This window comes from Hylobates moloch, unplaced genomic scaffold (assembly GCF_009828535.3).
Source record: "Hylobates moloch isolate HMO894 unplaced genomic scaffold, HMol_V3 SCAFFOLD_7, whole genome shotgun sequence".
In the NCBI taxonomy this organism is placed as follows: domain Eukaryota; kingdom Metazoa; phylum Chordata; class Mammalia; order Primates; family Hylobatidae; genus Hylobates; species Hylobates moloch.
In genome coordinates, this window is record NW_026652282.1 from 9,071,289 (window position 1) to 9,092,410 (window position 21,122).

Below are 21,122 nucleotides of genomic sequence, written 5' to 3' on the forward strand. Positions count from 1 at the left end.
ACAAATAGCTCTATCCTCCATTCCTAGCACATCACTTAGTTCTGCTTTGCTTCCCATTAGTTACCCATTCTCCCCCATTCTGCACTAAGCCCCTAAAACACAAGGATCTTGCCATACTTACCTCGGAATCCTCAGAACCTAGCAGAGTATCGGGCTCTGGTTTGTGATATGCTTCCCTTTCTGTTTCATTGGTCTTAGAATCATCTTCCAGCCTCTGGCTGTCCAATCCCGACCTAGCATCTTCTAGACTTGGCTTGTCCATTTGCAGTGACATCTATAGCACTGGTAGGAATTACTGTCTTCACAGGTAAGCCAAATGAATGGAAACAGTCTGTAAAGCAAGATGGTTGGCTTGCAGATTATCCACCCTGACCACAGGCAGAGCTGGCTTATTAGTTATCTATTGCTGCACAACAAATTCTACTAATTTAGTAACTTAAACAACTCAATTTATAATCACACAGTTTTTCTAAGTCAGAAGTATATGTTGTGACAGGGCTGGATTCTCTAAGGGTTTTACCAAGCTAAAATCAAGGTATCAAGCCAGGCTTGTGGGTCACCACTTCTAGAGCCTGGGTGCTCTTCCAGACTCAGTTTGTTGGCAGAATTCAGTTCCTTGCAGTTGCAGGACTGAGGTCCTGATACTCTTGACATGTGTCCCCTTCATCTGCAAGCCCACAGTGGTACACTGGATCCTTCTCATGCTTCCAGTCCCTCTGACTTCTTCTGCGTTACTTTTCTGCCTTTAAGGGCTTGCGTGATTATTAATACATTGTAGCCATCCATATAATCTGGGATAATCTCCCCATTTTAAGGTCAGCTGATCAATAAACTTCATTATGCCTAAAAGTATCTTGCGATCCAACAACACCACAGACATGACACTAGAAGGTCAAGGTCATCGGGGGCCTAAGTTGTCCCCACCACAGCTGGCAACTCTGAAGGCATCCACATAAAGAAAGCGGATCATTTGCTGTTCCTGCTGGAATTTCAAGGCCCAGCCATCCGTAGCTGCTTCTCAGCTTTTCTTCCCAACGTATTTGGGAAGATGGGAAGGAGTCAGCTGATTAGAATCACAGAGCTATTTCTGATGGGTCTGAAATCCCTCTTGTGGAATTCTTGTCTTTTTCTGGGACTTAGGCAGAAATATTTCTTTGGGAAATGGGGAAAGTCATCCTGAATTCTAAGAACATAAGCCTCATCTGCTTAGGAGGTATGATCGATCATTCATTGCTGTATTCCTCAAGTAGGGCCGAGCATGGCCCATGGGAAGCACTCTGGAAATGTTTACTGGAATAAATGAATGGATACATGAATTGATCCATCCTGAGCATCTTCTATTAGGAGTTTTTGAACTGATATTTATAGTCACCATTTCCTACCAGCTGTTTCCATATACCCCTAAATGCTGGGAGGAATTGTCCAGGCTCCCTGTGAGCAATCATAATCATAAAAACCTTCCTTCCCTTCTGAGAAAGCTGGATGGAACATTTGCCCGAAAATTTTCCCTCCTAATCATTGGTGCTAACATATGCATCTGTTTCTCCTTCCCTATCACCACTCATGCTCCACAGGCTTATACTAATGGCTTCACATGTCTGTGCTATGATTAGAAACTGAATTTGTACACTTAGGTCTGGTGTTGAGCCCCAGAATCTACTAAATGTTATTTTTCAACCTGTCAATTTACCAACTATTTGTGAAATCTCCTAACCATATTTTTAATTTCCCATTGACTCCTAGGATGAGATTTACATAACTTGATATTTATTTCCATACCATCAATGTGTGCACGTGTATGGGTGCACGTGCATGCGGACACACACACACACACACACACACTCATTCACCTGCACACACAGTTTCTTTATCCTTGGTTGGCAGATGTGAAAATTCTGACCATTTGAAAGATATTAGGTGAATTAGAATTTAACAATTATTATTTGGCTTATAACTCAGTCTCCTATGAGTTTGGTTAGTGTAACTTTCCAGAGATCTGCATAAGCCCTGGTTAAAGTGACCAAATAGGGTTTCTTGATCTGCAGAGCTGAGCAGAACTCCTTGGACCTGAGTGATGACAGTCTGCATTTCCCAAAGAAATACTTCTGCCAAAGTTCCTGGGTACTTCCTCCCAATGGGGTGCTTGCTGCTCCCCGAGGGTCTCAGTCAACCTCAGTCATCTCACTCCCTGTAACAAAGGTCTCAGGAAAATGCTCCTGCTGTATCCAGATGCGTGTTTTCCAAACTCACAGGTTGTGAAATAAGGTTAAGAAAAGGCCTTCCCAGACCACACTGAGATTCTGCCCTGCATATCTAAACACAAAAGCACATAGGGCAACATAGCCATGCAAATTTAATCCCCAAACCAGGCTAGAAAGTTGGGGCAATTTTAAGGGGGACAAAAAATCAAAACAGTGTTGTCTTTGCAACTCAGTCAAATGTGAACCGTACGTGAGGGGAAAAAGGTAAAATTAAATGTACCAGGAAAAATGTTTTCCTGCACTGCCGGTAGGTAACAGGTAATCAGATGGGATGTTGGCCGTGGCCTGGTAGCTACACGTTATTATGCTATCACATACTTTGGACAGTGGCTTTCATTAAGGTTGTGTTTAATGTTATGGAACAAAGATGAATCAGAGCCCCAGTGCCTGTTTTCCTGGATCCTTTCGAATGAAGGACTGCAGAGCCGTTACTTCTCAGCATAAAGCTGACACACCACAATGCATCTGGTGGTCATTTTTCCCAGTCTTGAAAGTTGCTGATTGAAAGAGAAAAGAGCAGCATGACATTCTGCTCACCCAACGTCACCGTCACTCAGAATATCTCCCTGGGTGCAGATGAGAGCTCACAAAAGGTGCTTGTTTTAACAGATAATCACAACGTTTCAGGTGTGTGTGACTGTGTGGATGAGATGTTGGCTAGAAGTCGCAATGCTCGCAGAAGTGCAGTGGGTGCTGGCAGTGAAATGTAAGCTAGCCCTGTAATAAAAGCTCCTGGGAATGCAGAGGATGCCTTGGCATTAGGCATTCTCCTCGTGTTTCACATAAATGCATCCTGTTCTCAGGAGCCGACGAGCAGTGCATTTGCACTGGCTCATTCAAATTGAATGTTGGTAAAAGGAGAGTCCTGAGCAAACAGAACAGTCTGGCATCTTTGAAGGCAGGAGCAAGGTTAAGCTATCGGTCGCGTTCTCTGCTGTTTATTAGATGTTATTTGCTGGCCTCAGTGCGCACCCAAGGTACGTTGCAAAGAGGCACCGATGGGGGCGACTGATGCTTGCATGGCACCCACGCAATTTTGCCTGGGCTCTGTTGGTCAATAAAGTTCAAGGCTTCTTTTGTGGTTTCACCTGTTGTCTTCAAGCCTGCCGGGGATAATGTTTTGCTGGAAGAGAAAACTCCTCTGGAGAGGCAATTGGTATCGTATTTTTGTCGTTGTTGTTCTTTTTCAAGGCTACAGCTTTAACTTTGTCACAGCACGGGTAAGGAGAGCGAGCCTGTAGAGAGCTTTTCGCAATGTGCTTTTTCAATTAGTTTTAACAAGAGCGAAGCATCACCAGCAGCAGCGTTCGCTTGCTCTCTAGTCATGTGCTATGAGGAATAAAGACTCTGTAGGGCAGTGAACCTGAACTTGGCCTATTCATCCATACTGCATTGAGTGATTGCATGGAGTGGAGTCAAATGCCACTTGGGGGTGAAGAGCACTCATCATCTTGCATTCCTGCCGGATATATTAGGAAGGACCCTTGACAGAATCCAGTAATTCAAAGGTAAACCATGAAGTGTGTGCTGTGTGTAGGAACACGTAAGCTGAGGGGAGATTGCACGGAGAAAGAGGGAGTTATATTTCACTTTTGGGGGAATGGTGTATGTCTTAGATTTTCTTGGCCAATGGATCAGTAGAGAAAGGGAGAGATTTTGTCTTGCTGCTGACTTATTGGTCAGAAGTTGTTACTTTTCCACATGATGATATATTTTCTTGTCCCCAAGTACTCAGAACTTTATTGTACTTCTGTCCCTGAAACAGGAGTGTTTTTAGTGAGAATCCTGGTGAAAAGCAAAGTTTTGACCACAGAAATGAATTCGTACATTCTTTGCTGCCTCTGTGTTCTTTTAGGTGAAATCTCATCTTAAGAATGCATTTGGTGTTTTGAAGTAGTGGTTCTAATTGTTTACTTTCCCAAAATCTAGTAAGAAATGGCTTTCGGAGACACAAAAACCCTGCAAAATGTGACTTGTGCCTTAGATTCCTTTCTAAAGATATATAGTTTACCACATTCCTTAGGGGGCAATCTTGAGAAGAGGGTGAAGCTCTAACTTAAAACATGTCAACCACTTAATGAAATTTAGTACCATCTTTTGTAAATGATTTTTACATGTGTTAGGTTTAAATCAAGACTCTCTGAAGCAAGCAATATCTTTGGCAATATAAATTCCGTGCAAGTAATTGATGAATTTTGTGACTATAAACTTAACTTGTGCCTAGTAAATCTCTTGTCCACCTCTTTGAGCTCTTTTACATGCTGCATTAAAAATAGAAGGATAGGTTTTAATTAAACTAGGTATTGGATTTGCCCTCAGGGAGCTGAAGTGCAGTTATGTGGACATGTGAGTCCATGGTTTCCAATACACTTATCATATAAATTGCAACTTAAAAATAAGTCTGCTGCTCTTTAGATCGTCAAGGTATTTTCTTTTATCACCCTGTACAACAGAATCTACTGAATATTTGTTTCAATGAATACTCAATTGAATAGACACATGATAATTTGTAATATGTTATAAAAATATATCTATTATATATATACATTTTATTGATATGCTGCCGTGTGTGTGTGTGTGTGTGTGTGCGCGCGCGCATCTTTCAGAGGGCTTTTTCAAACGTTAGATTGGGAGCAAGGCAATTTGTCAGCAGCAGAGTTAACAAAACAGAATGAAGCATTCTTGGCATATAAATATTGGCTCTCAAAAAGAAGAGAGATGTTCAAGTATGCATCATTCAATGGTATTTCACTTGAGAAACAATGCTGGTGATTACTCAAGGATTCATTATGTCATGAGTGTAGACTGACACATAGATTGAAGTTTCAGCACCAAAACCTGTGCATCTGATCTAAGAATGAGAAGCTGGGAAGAGGGACAAAAATTTTGAGGAGAGAATGCAAAGTCTCTGGGGGAAATCAGTATTGGAAGTTTTAGCTTCTAATGGATTCCACTCTGGTACTAGGGCTCAACTGTATGGTAACTTGGTAGGAAAAATGATTTTGATTGATAACACATTCTTCAATTGTTCTGAGCCCATAAAAGCATATCTTTTCCACTCCGTTTTAATTATTTAATGTTTTATTTAAGGTACCAGTTAAGTTCTCCCAAGGAATAATTTTTTGTGAGTTTTTCAAGGTATAAATATGCAGTTTATTGCAAAATGTCAAAGTAAAAAGCAAATACTTTATAAAATATGTTACTAAATTTTGAGAAATACAGCTTTGCAGAATGAGTACTGTGTTTAGAAAAGGGCAAGCTCAAAGGGCAAAGCAGAAGAGGACTCATACCAGTTTTTCTTCATTTTCATTTGAAATTGAAGTGTTATTATCTTCTTACCTTTAATTAGAGTATGTACAGCTGCATTACAGTAGAAAAGAGGGAAAATAAGCTGGGCCTTTGTTGCAGAATATTTCGGCTAACTTGGATGAGCAATTTAGTTTCTGTCATGTGAACTATTTTGCTTGAACTAAAGCAAGTATCTGTTCCACCCGTGAAAGGTGTCCAGAGCCCCACTGGGACTGCAAGTTGCTGCAATAATCATTTCTTTGAGGACCCGACCTTGCCTTGCCTGTTAAAACAGCTGGGAAGAGTTCTGTGATGCTGGAAGTCAGAAATGCCTGTGCTTGATTTATTTCCTAACGTGATTGATCAAAGCAATTGTGATATCTTATATTTACAGAGCAGCCTTTTGTGAAGAGCCCGGAGTGATTTTTGGACATTATCTAATTATCAGAATGGCACAGGGAAATAGAGAGCTCGTAGTCTCTCCACTGTACGGTTGAGATGACAGAGAGACAGGTAAAGCAATTTATCTGAGATGATTCAGAAAAATGCTCACATACAGCTAGAAAATGAGCCAAGGTGAGTTATATGGATGAGTCTGGGGGCTTCTGTCTCTAAAGCCCGGTTGGCTCTCAGGGTGCCCTCTGGAGTCCTCAGCCAAAGAGGAACATATTCTATATAAACTTTAAGGACTCCATCCCAACAATTTGTGGTTATAGGATTCCAGTGATCTGTCTGACATCTGTGATGATCAACTGGAGTGAAAGCAATGAAAGACATGCCTGTGGGCTGCAAAACTGGGGTCACAGAATTAGTGAATGTCACTGGAGGTCTTTACAGCCAATACAGAAAGCAACAGGCCATATGATTTCCTCATGTTTAGACTTGAAAAATATTTGAACCCTATCCAGAGGCCTGTGAACTGTAGAGTAGAGAATCAGGATGGTTTCTCGCCCTTGATATAGGAACTATGAAACTGTAAGGAAACATGCTTCCTTCAGTGTTTCAACTTTTATGCATTAGGGCAGGCCAAGTTTGCTCAAAGTTGATTAAAATTATTAAGAAATTAGGCAAAAGTGTTCTTATAACTCGTGAAGTGTTGTTCTCTTTATTAAAGTATTTTTTGGAAGAAATTGTATCCTAGTTACAAGATAAGAATATGATTTCACATACAGTTAGCAAATATATACCAAAGTAGTTACGTCTTAGCATCTTATTTAGATTCACATGCAGTTGGATGGCAAGCGGGACTTTCCAGAAGACCATTACAAATTGACACTGTTCTGGCCATGGTCAAATTATAAATGGACTGCTGACACGATAGTCCAGAGATAGAGTCTGAGCAGATGGATCCTAGAAGGAAGATCTGCAAAATGGAGTAACTATACCAGGAGATGAGAACAAATAATCCATAAGAAGGTCTTCACCCATGGCCTGGAACCCAATGGTGTGCTCATGTGCTGCCTCTGAATCTGAACAGGTGGGGAAGCATGCTCAGAGGAAGGCAACATAGAAACAGAGCCACAGGGGAGAGTGAACCAGGCTTGAGACTTTCAGAGAAGGAGGAAAGACCAAAGGACTGGGGAAGAGCAAGAAGACCTGGTGGAGAATGAAGGAGCCCAAAGAACCCCTACAGACACAGGTGCTGAGAGTCAGGGACAGAAACACAAAGTCTAGTGGTGAAGGCAGCTCTTTGCACCCAAGTAGAAAGGCTGATGTGAGACAAGAGAATTTCAGTGAGCAGAACATAAAACTCCCTAATTAGTCAGTTTTAAAGACTGCAAGGAAAGCAACAAGACATGCTTAGGAGAAATGGATCGGAGAGAAGGGACCCTCTTTTCCTGTGAACATGGGTGCTGAGAAACATAGGGGGTAGGAAAAATGGGGTGACTCAGAAATAAATAGAGGACAGAGATCCAAAGGATCGCCAGGCAGAGGGGTATGATACTGGCAGGGCTGGGAAGCAGAGAGGGCTCAGAGGAAATGCTGTGAGTGCGCACTGTGGATTGCATGCTTGGGGATGCTGTGACCCAGAGAAGCTGGGGGCTTTTCTCACCTACACTTGGTGACTCTCCTAGCATAGCATAGCATAGCAAGCAATAATTGTTTGCTGAAAAAAGGCAAAATTCTGTGCTTGGTGTTGCTTACATATGATGGCCCATCCTCCTTTCTAGGGCAGTCCTCAGGACTACTGAAGAATGTGGGGAATGACTTGCCCAGCATCCCCAATTTTAAAATTGTGCCCACTGCCCAGCCCCCACATCCTCTATCATCAGCCCCCAGCATCCCCTATCATCAGCCTGTTATCCCCTTGTCTTAATCAGAAGCACTCACCACCAGTTGACATACTATATGTGTTAACTGTTTGTTAAACATGAGAATGGAGGTTCCCTCCTGGTAGCAATTGTCTATCTTGTACACTGCTTTCTCCCCAGAGCCCAAAATAGGGCTGTAAACATAATAGGGACTCAGAAAACATTTGTTGGGTCAATGGCTTCCTCCTAATTCATCTTGTTTATAGCCCTTCTCTGGAACTTTTCCCATAGGGCTGGTATTACCTATATTCTGTGCTCTACCCCCTGCCCCAAACAGGGGCAGCAAATTATGTCTACTAGTTTTTAAAAATGCTCAGTGAGTAGGACAGCTCCTTACATCTGTGGAGGTACCTAATAAATATTTACAAAACTGAGATTATTCCAAAAAAGTATAGGCATGATTTCCATCCTTAAAACTTAAAATGTTATAGTCAGACTCAGAGCATAGCACATAGACAGAAAATTCCCTAATACTAAGAGAATATATTTAAACTAATTGTTCTCAAACAAGGGAGATTTTGCCACCTTCCCTCTCCCCTGGGGATACTTTGGAAACGTCTGGAGACATTGTCACATCTGGTGGTGGGGGCAGGCGGTGCTACTGGCCTCTAGTGGCTAAAATCTAGGGATGCTGCTAAACCTCCTACAGTGCACAGGACAGCTCCCACCAGACAAACATCTGGCTCCAAATCTCAATAATGCCAATGCTGAGAAACCCTGATTTAAAATAAAACCCTAATCACATTGTTTTATGATGATTTTTATTATTCATCTCTATTTTCCATTGAATTCTGTGCTTCTTGGTGGCAGTGATTTGTCTTACTCATGCCTGTGCTGCTTGAGTTCAGCACAACACCTAGCATATATTAGGTTTTTAATAAATGAGGGCAAACTGATGAATGAATGAGTGTTAATCATGCCAGTAAAGGTGCTCCAGGATCCTCTTTGAAACAACAATATATTTAGAAACTGCATTTCTAATCAAAGCCTTGACGTGAAATAATAGGTTCAATGACAAGTTGCAGAAGCAGAGACACAGCAGCCACACATTCTTGTCTTTATTGAAGAAGTCTACTGAGCCTCGTGTCATGGAATATTAGCACTGAAGGGGACCCAAGAGGTCATTTAGTTCAACCCTTTTAAGTTATAGGTGAGACCACTAGAACCCAGGGAGATGAAAGGATTGGCCTAAAGTCTCACAGTTCGATGCCAGAACTGGAAGTAAAATTGTTTCTAACTCATCATCTTGGCATGCTTTCATGGTGCTAAGCTGCCTCCATTATAACAGCCCCACAAAAATTGGCACAACAGATTGTTGTGATTACATGAGGTACTACCCCCAATGTAGCATTGAATGTAACACATACAAATTATATCTTTATTGTATTGTAGAATTTGACCTTGAACTAATATGCTAGGCATTACCATCATTAATATAAAATTTAAGGCCGGGTATGGTGGCTCACACCTATAAACCCAGCACTCTGGGTGGCCAATGTGGGTGGATCGTTTGAGCCCAGGAGTTCAAGACCAGCCTGGCCAACATGGCGAAACCATATCTCACCAAAAAAATGCAAGAATTAGCCAGGCGCGATAGCCTGCACTTATAGTCCCAGCTCCCTGGGAGGTTGAATTGGGAAGATCGCTTGAGCCCAGGAGATTGAGGCTGCAGTGAACTGTTATTGCACCACTGACCTCCAACCTGAGCGACAGAGCAAGACCTTGTCTCAAAACAAAACAAAAAAAAAAGAATTTAAAATAATGGGATGTTAGACCTGGATGAAGCCTTGGTAACTTCTGGCAGACTGCTGTATCCCTGGACAAGGAAGAAAGAGATCAGGAGCTTTATCCAGAGTCATAGAAAGAGGTCACTGGATCTCTCTACTCTGTGTCCTTTTTCACAATAGGATGTTTTCCTAAAAGTAGCTGCAAAGAGTATTACAGGAAAACAAGGTTATACCTTCAGATAAATTTAGAAAATGCAAGGGTAAACAAAAATAAGTAGGTATGTTTGCCAAAGGACATCCCAGAGTTTTACATATATTGAGTACCTCTCTAAGAAGGAGATGTAATGCATGACTCCTCTAAAAGTTATTAATTAGGAAATAATTTATTATATGCACCAGTGTTCCTCAGAATAGAATTTGAAAAGAGGCTGTGCCCCTTCTCCCAACCTATCTAATTGATAGAAATTAAGCAGCAGGCCTGCTTAGACTTCAGAGGGACTTTTAGGCAGACTTTGGATGGCTGATGTCTTTTTTTCCCCCCATATCTCTTGAGAAAGCTGTCCAGAGGAGTTCAATTCTTTATGTTTTGTTTCTCATGATATGTTTCCCAATTGTAAGTCAAAGTTTCAGAGTTATTCCTGTGACAAGTCTTGCAGAAACAGGTATGGAAGCACAGTAAGGTGGAAAGACACTGGGCGAGAAGTCGGAGAGAGTGGTGCCTTGGCACATCAGCTAACATCTATTGGTTATCAGTGAAATTGGACATGACCTGAATGGCTTTAAGTGAAGAATTTCAGTGTAATCACATGAGATTGTGGGGCTAGGCAGTTTAAAGAGCACACTAAAAAATTCTGTGTTTCCCATCGTGTCTATGCGATGGAAACTTAGAGCAGCTTTGTGTAGAGAGGTCAAGTCCCTTTCTGACCTGCTGCCTGTGATCCCACAGTGCTGAGAATATAGATCTTATTTAGTAATACCAAGGGACAAGGTCAGTCCTTCAGTTACTCTGTATAATTGTCACAAGGTCAGTAATTAAGTGGACTTGAATTTATAATAAAATCATTCCCGAGTGGAAACGCCAATCAACAAAAGGTTACCCTTTACACATTGAGTCTTAAAGAGGGAACTGAACTACACCAAAAATTGCATATTTCACAAATATGTTTAAAACAAGAGCCTTTGGTGAATTTTAAGGAAAGTATATGAACATGTAATTAAAAACAATGAAAAAGAAGGAGAATCAAAGAGTTTCTAAGAATAATTTAGATTGTCACTGAGCAAAATGGTAGATAAGAACCTGCACCTTAACCCACAAATAAAGCAGTCCAAAGAGAAAGAGGGAATCTTGTTTGAAAAAGCTGTTTGGAGGAGTTTAAGATAGTGCTTTGTTTTTCTCACAGTAAGTTTCCTCCTAATTGCAATCCAAGGCCTTTAAAATCATTCCTTTGACAGTCCTATCACACATCTGGAATGTGCACAAATAAGTAGAACTCTGCTTTCAGGTGAGCTTTGAGATTATCCATCTCTTGCTTCTCTTCATTGAACTTGAAGATTTTCAAGTTTCCCAGGAGCAAAACCTTACTTAGGAAATCACATAAAGAACACCCCTATCTGCCTCATAGTTGGAAACAAATCCCAGCCCTTCAGAGTGAAACCAGGTGTTCAGAGTTAAATCTCATAACATCTGGAAGGAGCTCAGTGCAGCTGAAATTTCCACCAAGTGAAATGACCCTCTCAAATGATGAGGTACAAAGCAACAACCTATTTCTGTGGAAAATTACATGATAGAGAAAAGCTTGGGAGAGTTGGCACCCAAATATAGACTAAATGGTTTATGCAGTGGGTGAACAGAGGAAAATTTATGAGCAGCCAAGGACGAAAGTATGTGGATGGATTGATTAGGAGGGACTTTTTCTAATTTTTGTGGTTCAGCCTTGAATTTGATAGATGAGATCCTCAAAGCATACTGGGGTCTATCTAACCCTCTCAGAGTTTGTACGTCATGGCTGACTGCTTGTTCAATTGGTACACTCTTTACCTATTCAGTTGGCTTCCAGGAAATAAAAGAACCAGAATGAATTATCTGCTCCTCTGCTTGTTTTACCGTAGCCTACTCATCATCATCTTTGCATGAAAATGCCTCAGCAGTTCTTGTGTGTTTACCTAATATGTCACTGGCTACAAAGGGGCTGGCAGTGGATGATAGAAAAAAGAGGTGCAGCTTGAAGGACAAAGGCTTTTCATCAAGAGTAACAAGTGGCGATGATGATAAATATATAAAACAGCAAGAATTTGTCATCAGAAAAGGAGATTATTTTGTAATAAAGAGATCTAGCTAGCCTTATAGGGCGGGGTGGGGGCTAGGCAGAGAGGCTGACCCTAAAGAATCATTACAGACAATTTGTTTTTTGTTCTCATCCATACCAGAAGAAAAACATTTGCTGAACAGTTAGTAGTTATACTAGAAAGAAATCAAAGTATGCAATTACTGGCAAACAAAAGATAAAGAAAAGCTTTTTTAAATTTTATTGAAGGCTATTTTTCTTTACTGTATTTAGTTTTATGTTCATGGGTTGCTCTATTCTTTTAACTACCGAGTTAAGAAATCTTAAAACAATAGGGAAGCCATCCTTTCTTTGTCTCCGAGTGAGATGAATGTCTAATGTTTAATGATATTAGGAAGGTTTTTAGTAACAAAATTTGCAAATGAAAACCTTCATAAATATTTTTCACTGTTTTGGATCCCACAAACATTCTTAGGGCCACAGATATGTTAAACTTGCGTTAACACCATTTCACAAGACCTGGTGATTAAAGGCTGTTCATTTCTATTTTACGGCATTAAACCTGAGCCTCTGAGAAATTCTAAGACAGATGAAATAATGTCAAAGCAACTGCCTGAAAGATGCTCAATGGAACACTAGTCTTATTGATTATAGAGTGAAATGAATCTCACTCAGAGGCGGAAGAAAAGTTACGTCGATGAAGAAAGCTTTTTAATAAGGTATCACAATTGAAGAGAGAGGTTGAAATCAGGTCAATAAGAAATGCATAATTCAAATGAATTAATCATGGAGCAACATCTTGCTGGAAATCCCTCGTAGATGAGATTTAATAAAAATTATATTAATAATGCAACTTCTTAAATTGACATGGGTATCATGTCAGGGACTTCTGGTTTTTTTTTGTTTTTTTCTTGTAAGTCTCTGAGGACTAGATGAACAGGATGGTATATGATATAAGACAAATTCTGAAATCCTAAAGTACTTTCTACCCCTTCTCTCCCCTTCCATTCTTTCTCAGGCATACATATTTCTCAGCTCTTCCTTTGCTAGCCTTACCTCCAGGATATGGGAATCTTGAAAAAAAAAAAAAAAAGTAGTATAGTTATATAGTAAAATACTATACAGTGATGCCAAGAATGAACTACTGTCATACAGTATGGTGACAGAAGTCAGAATAATGAAAACTTCCGGGGAGAACGGGGTATTCACTGGGAAGGCATAAGAGGGAAACTTCTGGGTTCTGGATATGTTCTATATCTTGGCAAAAGTGTTAGTTACAAGTGTCTATACATATGTAAAAACTCACTGAGCTATACACTTACGATTTATGTACTTCATTGTATATACTAGATTTTAATTCAAAAGTTTTAAAAAATTCACATTTTTAGATGGAAGATACATTCTTAACAAAACTAAAAATAGGCCAGGCGCCGTGGCTCACGCCTGTAATCCCAGCACTTTGGGAGGCCAAAGCGGGCAGATCACGAGGTCAGGAGTTTGAGACCAGCCTGGCCAATATGGTGAAACCCCGCCTCTACTAAAAATACAAACATTAGCCAGGCTTGGTGGCGTGTGCCTGTAGTCCCAGCTACTCGGGAGGCTGAAGCAGGAAAATTGCTTGAACCCAGAAGGCGGGGTTTGCAGTGAGCCAAGATCGTGCCACTGCACTCCAGCCTGGGTAACAGTGAGACTCCATCTCAAAAAAATTAAAAAAAAACTAAATAAAAATAAAATATCTATATGATCTAGCAATCCCACTCCCACTTCTTTTGGTTATTTACCCAAAAGATCTTAAATCACTTTGTTGAAGAGATGCCTGCACTCCCATGTTCATTGCAGCACTATTCACAATAGCCAAGTTATGGAATCAACCTATGTGTCCATGAATGGATAAAGAAAATGTGATATATATATACACAATGGAGTACTATTCAGCCTTTAAAAAAGAAGAAAACCATGTCATTTTTGACAACATGGATGGAACTGGAGAACATTATGCTAAGTGAAATAAGCCAGGTACAGCAAGACAAATACCACATGTCGTCACTTACTTGTGGAATCTAAAACAATTGAATTCATAGAAGCAGAGTAGAATGGTGATTACAGGGGCTGAGGGGTGGGAGGAACAGGGAGATGTTAGTCGAAGGGTACAAATCTCAGACATGAGGAATAAGTTATTTTGTGAGATCTATTGCACAGTGTGGTGGATATAGTTAATAATAGTGTACTGTACATTTCAAAATTGCTGAGAGTGGCTGGGCGCGGTGGATCACACCTGTAGTCCCAGCACTGTGGGAGGGTGAGGTGGGCAGATCACCTCAGGTCAGGAGTTTGAGACCAGCCTGGCCAACATGGTGAAACCCTGTCTCTACTAAAAATACGAAAAATTAGCCAGGCGTGATTGTGCATGCCTGTGATCACAGCTACTTGGGAGGCCAAGGCAGGAGAATCACTTGAACCCAGGAGGTGGAAATTGCAGTGAGCCGAGATCTCACCACTGCACTCCAGCCTGGGTGACAGAAAGAGATCCATCTCAAAAAAAAAAACAAAACCAAAAAACAACAACAACAACAAAATTTGCTGAGAGTAAATTTCAAATATTCAAATATTTAAGGTAAAGGATATGTTAATTAGCTTGATTTAATCCACATTGTATTCATAAATATAACATGGTATATCCCATAAATATATTCAATTATAAATGGTCAATTTATGATTAAAAATGAAAAAGATACATTGTAGTGAATGTATAGGGAGAGTTTACTTTTCAAACAAGAAGGGATCCCTGAATTGTAAATTGTTAATTATTTTGTGTAATTAACAATGGTAGCAGAGACCCTTGCTAAATACTTAACATGTGCTGGGTACTATCCCATATGTTTCCTCATTTATTTCTCAGGAAGCCTTGCAAGATAAACAGTCGCATTCCCATCTTCTAAATTTCCACCAAGAATAGTTTGTCTTTTGATGTTATGTAGCTAATAAGGCTGACTGTGCTGAGATTTAACCCTAGCTTCATCTGACTCCAGTTCCATTAGGGGATCTAACGAAATTGTGACTGCAGTAGAAGGCAAATTGCAAATCGAGTCTGATTAATCACTAACTTTGCTTGTTGTAGTTTCTAGTCTCTCTAGAATAGTTCTAATGCAGTTAACATGAATACCAGGCTGCAATGTTGAACTTCAGCTTTGTGATGGAGGAATAAAGTCATGAAGGGAATCAAAAGTAGGTTCCCAAAACTTGCCGCCGTTGTGGTTTTATTTATTTTCAGTCTGAGGAGAGAACTTGTCAATGGCATAAAAGAGAGAGTATGAATTTCAAAAAGAAAATTAAAAAAAATTCTATGAAATATAAGTTAAATAATTTGTAAGTATTGCAGATATGAAGTTTTTCTATTTACTTGGTCATGATCCCTTTTAACCAGCTCCAATTTATACCAAATATTTGTGAGATGATCACTTTTGCTGCCAGTTCTTTGCCTTTAACAAAATATAAGATTTTTGCTCAGTGTGTAATAATCTGCATTACTTGTGCTCTCCAGAATGCCTGATGTACTTAGATGGTACAACAAAATATTTTAACTTCACTGTGAGTCATTTTCTCCATCACCCTTGAATGGCAAAATAGTGGAATGAGACTGAGTTCTTAGCAGTCACATTTGGGACCTTCCTGTTGCAGAGAAGGCTAGAAATTGATGCCCCCAAAGACACAGTACTTTGTTTATGGCTATATTGCTCAGGAGTAATGACACAAAATCTGACATTACCTTATGATGTTTGTCACTTTTTTTCTGTACTGTGATGAGTCACTCCATTGATATGGCCAATTTTTAGGGTCCAGTAGCTAAGTCTTATATATATTTCCAAAATCCTCTCCTAATTTTCTTTCTGCTCACAGAATTCTGATGTCAATGTAGTGGCTCAAGAGGTACTTTAAAATGTAATCAAGACAGTGTTGATGTAAATCATCTATTAAATTCATTCCCCCTTATGTCTCAACGACTTCATTGTTGTTCAGTAATCTCTGAGGTTTTCGGATCAACATGGGAGGTACTTCATAGCGTTGGTCCTTTGGAATAGAAAGCCTTTAAAAGATGTACAATGCAAACCCCTTATCTTAGAGCTAAGGCCCTTTTAAACATAGGATCATAAACTTCTTACAGAACACTTATTAAGAGAAACATTTAGAATTCTTTTCATAAGGAAAATACTCAAGAGAATAATATGCTTACTAAAAAGTCATTGCTTCCCACCCACTCCCATCTCCTTATTCATGTGATTGAAATGGGGAAGGGGAGAGGAGAGTAACACAAATCAGACTCCTGACATTTAAGATGCTTATGTTGTCAAGAAAGAAATAGCTTCTCCAGGGGCAATGTCCCAGGCAGAAGTTAATGCTACCTACAGACATCTGTGAAAAATGAGGCCACAGCATGATGCACTGCACTTTCAGAACTCATGGGCTTTCAGTGATGACTGTAAGCAAATTAGAAAAGGAAGCTTTCTGGTGATTATCTAGATTTGCTCACCCTCGCTGGGACATTAGTCTCTCAATACTGCTCCTTGTAGAATCATAGCATTTGAGAGGCAGGAGAGCCTTTTGAAGTCATTTGGTATCTGGTCCTCAGAAATGACAAAACTGAGCTACAAAGAGGTGAAGTAACTGACTAGCTGGTGCAGAGCTCGCTGGGAAGCCACGTGCTTTGACTTCTGCACCAGGACTCTGTCCTCCCTGATGTCACTTTGCCATGTGCTGAAAATATCTGGAGCTACCTAGGTGAGCTCCTCAGGGTTGAGGAGCTTCTGGATAGAGCAGGAACACAGTGGCCTCACCCATTGTCAAGATGCAAAACTAACATTTCTGGCTACAAGGAGTATTAACTTTAGGCTTGGTGAGTCCTGACCACTGCCTCTTATCCCAGTGTTCCAGCTGCATGAATGTCTCAAGTCAGGTCTTAGTAGACTTTAGGCCAGCTTTGTCAAATAAAACTTTGTGCTGTGATGGAATCCTGTGCTAATAGCTACATGTAGCTGTTGAGTGGTTGAAATCAATAGAGCTGTGCAACTGATGAACTAAAGTTTTAATTTATTTATTTATTTTTTGAGAAAGAGTCTCGTTCTGTCGCCCAGGCTGCAGTGCAGTGGTGCAGTCTTGGCTCACTGCAACCTCTGCCCCCACTCCCCCAGGTTCAAGCAATTCTCCTGCTTCAGCCTCCTAAGTAGCTAGGACTACAGGCGAGCGCCACCATGCCTGGCTAATTTTTGTATTTTGGGTAGAGATGGGGTTTCACCATGTTGGCCAGGTCGGTCTCGAATTCCTGACCTCAAGCAATCTGCCTGCCTCGACCTCCCAAAGTGCTGGGATTACTGGCGTGAGCCACAGCACCCAGTCAATTTTATTTAATCTTAGTTTAAATTTAGGCTGGGTGCGGTGGCTCACGCCTGTAATCCCAGCACTTTGGGAGGCTGAGGTGGGCAGATCACCTGAGTTCAGGAGTTCGAGACCAGCCTGGCCAACATGGTGAAACCCCGTCTCTACAAAAAAATTACAAAAATTAGCCAGGCGTGGTGGTGCTTGCCTGTAGTCCGGACTACTTGGGAGGCTGAGGCAGGAGAATCACTTGAACTCAGGAGGAAGAGGTTGCCATGAGCCGAGATCACACCACTGCACCCCAGCCTGGGGGACAGAGTGAGACTTTGTCTCAAAAAAAAAAAAAAAAGAAAAAAAGAAAAAAGGAGCCACATGTGACTAATGGCTACCATCTTTGACAGACCTTCTTCCTTCCTTCCTATGTCTGTGAATTTTCAAGTCAGGTCTAAGTGTCTGCATTATTTTCTTTCTGCTTCCCATATCCTAGAGATAAGACCATCCTATTTAATCTAAACTAAGTCTAGATACAGTAAAAATATTTTAAATTATTTTTTATTTCACTTCAGTGTACACTTACTTCATTTTTGAAAGTAACAAACTTAGTGAGCCAAGATGGCGCCACTGCACTCCAGCCTGGGCGACAAGAGTGAAACTCTGTCTCAAGAAAAAATAAAAATAAAAAAAGAAAGAAAAGAAAGTAACAAACTTAGGAGTTCATGGATAAGAAGGGAACAAGTTGCATCCATGGATTTGAAGGGCAGAGACTGCAAATCCAGTTTAGAAATGTTGGAACTTCTTCTTTGTGTCTTCTACCTCTATCCTTCTGTGCTTTGATTTCTCCGCTTCTTAAGAATAAAGTACTACTAGTAGAATTGCCAGATTCAACAAATAAAAATACAAGATGACTTGCATGTTTCTATGAAATTCAAATTTAACTGGGTGTTCTATATTTTATCTGGCAACCCTATTAATCTATTCTTAAGGTATCCATTCTACCCCTTTTTAATTCTTTCTGTTACTTCAAGGAGAAAGAAAAAACAGAAAAAAAATTCTTAGACATATTTTTATCATCTTTTATCTTTTATTTCTATTTCCCTAATAGAATTTTCGTGACCACAGAGGTAATTTTTAAAAAGATGATACATTATTAATCTAAATTAAGATAGGCTCGGCTTATCTTGCCCTCTGGGTTGGAAAACAATTAAGTTGGTATTGAACTGAAGTGTAAAGAACTGTAAATTTCTAAAGAGTCATTATATTCCACTAATGTCCTTTCTAAATGGGTTATTTGTACAGAGGCCCCATTTTTAAATAACCAAATCATTGATCTGTTTTTAAAGCAAGAGCAGTTTTGTTGTTGCTGCTGCTTTTAGAACAAATATACCTGGATTTTCAGGAAAATGACAGAAGACATTGTCTTTTGATCAATGTCTGTCTCCAGAAAAATTGGGAATTTGTACATATCTTTTTCTCAAGTAATCCATTTGTCAAGATAGCATTTCACCTGTGAAGGAATACAAGGTAATAAAATATTTCTCTTCAGATCTACTCAGATGCATTTTTAAAAATAAGAGCTTTTAGAGAAAATCTTAGACGCTTGACTACTTATGAAAGATAGGAATCTGTAGGCATTCTGTAAAACTTGAAGTTAAATCACCATATATGTGTGATAATAGGAATAGGCAATAGTGTTGACATCAATATAGAAATGTCATGACTTATTTTGCTATCACTGAGTGATAGCTGTCACAATTAAAAGTAACAACATTTTAACGAGGAAATAATCACAGTGGAATCCTAGAATTTCAGCGTTAGAAGGGACCATATATCTCTGTGCTGAAGCTGAGAGATGGTGAAATGAAGGAATTTAAGTTAGTATTTAAGATGATGAAACAGAATGGTGGCTCCTCTTCAAGGCCAAATGAAACTTGTTTTGGCCTTCACCCTGAATCTTTTTTTCCCCTCTTATGAAGTTTTCACTTCTTATTCAGGTAATCTTTTAATTGCATTTCCAGACAAAATTTTAAAATATAGTTCCTAATGCATTTTTTTAAAGGTCTTAGCTGCTATTTCCTGGCCTTTTTGATAATTGAAGAATTATACTGCAGACAAACACTGGGTGTTAGTGATGATAATTCTCTCCCTGTCTTTCTCATTTGTTTATATATCCATTTGTTCTTTCCTCCTTTTCTCCCTTCCTTCACCTTCCTCCCTCCCTTCTCTTTTTTTCTTCCTTCCTTCTTACTTCCTCTGGCATGGCAGTGAAAAAAGTCATTTGTTTTATCGATAAAGTATAACATAGAACAGCCTAGAAGAGTTGCAATGCATTTGTTGTTTTCATCCCCATATTTGGATTTGTGTTCTGATTGAACATGCTGATCTGCAGCAGATATGGGGTATAGAGTACCTGTTTATAAAGATTCAGGGGACGGGGTAGGTAATGTTGCACACAGGACTTGCATTTGGGTCACAAGTGCTGACTGACATAAAGATGACTGAGACTTTCAGGCAGGCCACGTGCTCCCAGCGTGTACTTGGTTGGCATTTCCAGGACTCAGAAAATCCTGAATCCAGCTTGCCACATCTGAAGCATGAAATTTCCGACTTATCTGGCTGTGTTGACAAATTTAACTATCAGACATCTGTTGGTGTAGGTGTTGGGCACTGACCAATAACAATTATAGCCTCCAACTGCTTGTATGAGGCATAATGTAGAATTGGTTAAGCCCTGTTCACAAACACACCAGCAGATTACAGTCCCAGGAGGCTTCTCTGGGGCACTGGGGAATTGTGAACTGTAAGACAGCTAGGCCTCTAACAAAACCCTTCCAACAGGGCTACCTTAGCTTGGAGAATGAAAAGAAATTTTGTTGAAGATATGAAAGCCATTAAGTTGGTACCTTACATGTTTTTTGTTTTTTACCTGCAAAGATGGTGATATGAACTATTACAACTAGCAAAGTTTTCACAAAATTAATGGGCAATTTATTTCCGGTTACTCATCTAATAAAGGATGAATTTGATAATTTTTACATCATATGGATGTTATCAATAGGAGTTTCATTCACAATACCTGGAAAATATAAAATTTTCATCTATTCACTCTTATTTTGACATAATTTCTCTTGAGAGTTATTTGGGGCTCTAGAGCCCTTTCTTTGACTTGCCTGTTATTTGGCTACATATTTTATTAAATATCTACACTAAACTTAATATTGGTTTAAACCTGGAGCAGTGATGAATGTGCTTTGGAAGAATACAATTTTTTTAACTTTTATTTGCATTTATTATTGTATGCTAAATATATTCCCATGCTGTAAATTTTTGTTTCTTGAGTTTCTTCTAGGGTGTTTTTTTTTTCTGTGGAATCAGTAAAGGTCATCTGGATGTGGCAGGAAGAGCTCATGTATGGTTCATCTGACTGCGAGCTCCATAAATCCAGTGGCACATCTTGGGTTCTTTGTTCACCTGAATGTGCTCAATGACCAGAGAATCTACGTCTAAACCCTCAAGTTCAACACTATTCTCTGCATTTTTAAGCATGTGCAGCAAAAATTCAGCACCTTTTTTAGGCCAGCTTGGTAGCTTTCCATAGATGCATCCCCTTGATGGCCCGGGCAATTTCACAGATGTTCTTAATGTGAACACAAATATTTGAACCTCTTGATTTGCACGGCTTTGTGGTATTTTCTGGGTCAAGTGAATAGTTAACCATTTTTTATAGATCAGGCTGCTTAGGGGAAGAGCAAGAATAAAACGTGAGAGATTTGACTGAGGTGTAGAATTTGAGAGCTCCTTGAAGTTGTTTTCAGTTCTACTTCACTATTAGTGTTTTGGTACATTTCCTGACTCTCTTTTTCTATGTAGGTTTGGAGATTT

General features: G+C 39.8%; 1 protein-coding gene across 3 annotated transcripts in view; it reads left to right on the forward strand.

Moving 5' to 3' along the window:
- Positions 1-21,122, forward strand: part of FRMPD4 (FERM and PDZ domain containing 4) — a 611,249-nt gene that overhangs the window by 243,474 nt on the left and 346,653 nt on the right. The gene's annotated exons all lie outside the window — the stretch shown is intronic.